Below are 3324 nucleotides of genomic sequence, written 5' to 3'. Positions count from 1 at the left end.
CAAAAATCCATTGCTATCATTGGTAAATGCTTTACGTTTGGCCCGCCTTGGGGCAGTTTTGTTGCTGCCTCGGCCATCAACCCTGTTACATGGATAATTGCACTTTTGCAGATGAGTTTGACTGAGAGCAAATTTCTTTTTCCTTTTGTTTCTCTCCTTTGTACTCATGCTCATGGAGGCCGTGGAGCTTTGGTTCGGCTCGCTTATGTCAACTGTTTTACTTTTCATTTTCAATTTATGTGGCAAGAAAAGTCCGGTTAGGAATTTACAAAGCTAATAGCTCTTACTCGTTCCTCTTTGCCAATACTTGTTTTGTTGCAGCAGCTGATGTACACTGGCTCATACATTGTCTCTGAAAGAATAGCAACGAGCCATCGAGCATGCTTTGAGGTAGGCATATAAAAATCCTCTTCTTGGGTGGCACCGGTCCTCACAAAAGCCTGTGTGAGGCACCATTCAAAATGTGCAGAGTTAAAGGAGCCGACGTTATGACATGAGGAGGGAAATTATTGTGTTGCAGTCTTTCCTGTCACGTGACATACAAATAAACTTACATACCCATCATTTTGTGTAACTTCTGAATTCCCTTGTTGTTTCTTTTTGTGACAAGTGTTTTATCAATGTAACAGATTACAACAATTATTATAAATTGGTTGTATTTTAAACAGTTTTCTAAGATGAACTTAGTAAACTAAATCATCCCGACAGTTTGTGGAATGGTGTTTCCTGACACCACAGACAAGGGCCATGAAATGCATACTCTGGTTTCTCTTGAAACCCAATAAATATTTTGCCTTTACCAAAGATTTCCTGGAGAGGAACATTTAGGAGCTTCACTCAGATAGATTGATTATTTGCTAGTTCCTAAAGTGTGACAATATTATTGCTTTTATCCATCAACGTGCTTTAGGTGAGTGATTCTTACTGTGACTCGGTTAACCTATAGCCCTGTTACATGACATATAAGAAGGATGCATGCTGCACAAAAAACTCAATATCATTCGAAGGGATCCATTACCATGTGGGAAGCAGCAATATATAACAACAGGTAAGGAAGGATCAATTGATAAATGAAACACATAACTGTATCCAATCTGGGTTTTATTTCAGGATCGGCCATTGCTTTTCCTTTCTCATTGATTATTGAAATTTTATTCAAATCTTATCTGTGACTAAATTGTAAAGATTTACAAACTGTACATATATCTCTCTCTCTCTCTCTCTCTCTCTCTCTCTATATATATATATATATAAAATGTGTAAAATGTACATATATTTATATAATAATGCAATGGTCTAATGGGTGACTTTGAAACTGGTAAATAAAGTTCGAATCCAGCTCAATTAACCTCCTGCGATCCTTTGAAAATCACTTAAACAACCCTTGCTAAACATCACAAGCAATAACAAAGCCAATAGGTCATATTTATACAAGATCTATTGGCTTTGTCTATGCTATTTCTTAAACATGTACAACAGCATGGCTGAAAGTAAAAAAAAAGAGCTGTGGCACGGTCAACGCTTGCTCCATAATAGCGCATTTTTATTTTATTTTATTTCGAACCATGCTTCATAGCAGCTGCGCAGCTGTACAACATGGCAAAATAAATTTGACAAAGCTAATAGATCTCGCATAGGTGAGACCTATTGGCTTAATCAGTGCTTTGGGTGGAAAGTGATATGATGAGGCTAGCACTGGATGTGTCTAACTTATTCATTAGGTCGAGCGCACAAGCGCTTTGACCTATTGTAATCTATCTGTGGGCTTTTAACCACGCCCACCTCACACCCATCACTATCACTCGTTCATGGGCTTGTCTTTCAAAAATCCTTTTTTATAATTGGTAAATGCTTTATGTTTGTCCCTCCTTGGGGCGGTTTTGTTACCCTCTTGGACACCAAGCCTGTTACATGGAAAATTGCATGTTTGCTGACACTTTTGACTGCGAGCAGACTTATTTTTCCTTTTGTGTCTCTCCTTCTCGCTCATGCTCATGTCTGCTGTGGCACTTTGAATCAACTTGCTTATTTCAACCGTTTTACTTTTCATTTTCAATTTATGTGGCAAGAAAAGTCCAGTTAGGAATATACAACGCTAATAGCTTTAACGCAAGGAAACGCGGTACCCATTGCATTGCAAATACTTGTTGTCAATTATTTACAAAAATCCAACACACATCAATTCATCAAAGAGATTCAAAAAAGTACTATCTATTCCTATAACCAAATAATTCTTTCAGTAGTTTTTGTACAGATGCCAAGTCACTATTGTTTAGGTCATATTATTTAGACAATAAAAGTACGTGAAAAACATTCACAATTGTGTTCTCATATCGTCTTCTCGCACAACTTAACGTCATCAATTCAGCTATACTCTTAAGTCTGTCTGCACAGCATGTCTTTGTCTAGTCTTCATTAGGCTACTCTTTCTATTCCATAATCTTAAGGGGTGGCAATTCCCGGGAAAAAAGTATGTGAACCCTCCAGTTCCATGGAAGAATGAAGTGCTCATAAACGAATTTCCAAATGCTCTGAAGCACAAATTGTTATTCTCATGCGCACTTCAAAATATGCAATAAGTGGTGCTCCAGCGAAGGTAGATCATGCTATTTTCTACATTACTGAATCTTTCTCTCAAGTTACAATTTCCTATAACGGACTGGTTGGGGTAAGAACTGTGTCTCAATCCCTCTGGAACACCATCACATGGCTGGAAGTGAAACTTGCTCCAACTCCCTACTTTGTGCTGGCACAATCCCTGACCTATTAACTATGGACATAGATTTGGGGTAGTTGCTCTTCAGCGATAGTGAGTGAGTTACACACGATTCAGGTTTCTATGTTTTAGCAAAAACCTTTGGCAATCAGGTTATTGGTCTGTGTTTATAAGACAAATTAATATGGGGAAGACCGATTTTGGAGGAACATCTTTTCAGCTGGTAGTTTTGGGGGTTTAATGTGGAATTCTATTCCTAGTTCAGTTCTTAAAGGGATGCTTCTTCTGCCCTGACCTTGATTCAGTACAAGAGGGGTCACCTGTTAGTTTCCTGCTGAAGGGAAGAGTGAGCTCTTTAGCAAACCTAATGACATTCAATAGAAGTATGTTTTGTGTGGGGTTTTTGTTGACAGGAGAATAGCTCCCCTCCATTGTTATTTCTTCTTAGTGGCTTCCCGCTTGTTAGTAGCTTCTCAGTCAGTTTGCTGCGGGCCTGGAGTCTTTCTTTGTTGGTAATAATTACTGTTTTTCTGCCTTGAAGGCTGGCAGCAGGGTTTGGGGACACTTTTCATGTGCAGCTGTTGGTCTGCTCCTGATTGTAACTCTTA

General features: G+C 38.7%; 1 non-coding gene across 1 annotated transcript; it reads left to right on the top strand.

Moving 5' to 3' along the window:
• The first annotated feature begins 756 nt into the window (after window positions 1–756).
• Window positions 757–877, top strand: LOC138288635 (U5 spliceosomal RNA). Its single transcript, XR_011202497.1, has one exon. It is a non-coding gene; the product is annotated as a U5 spliceosomal RNA (small nuclear RNA).
• The last annotated feature ends 2447 nt before the right edge of the window (window positions 878–3324 follow it).

This window comes from Pleurodeles waltl, chromosome 4_1 (genome assembly GCF_031143425.1).
Source record: "Pleurodeles waltl isolate 20211129_DDA chromosome 4_1, aPleWal1.hap1.20221129, whole genome shotgun sequence".
Classification (NCBI taxonomy): Eukaryota; Metazoa; Chordata; class Amphibia; order Caudata; family Salamandridae; genus Pleurodeles; species Pleurodeles waltl.
This window is presented reverse-complemented; position numbering and strand designations above follow the sequence as displayed.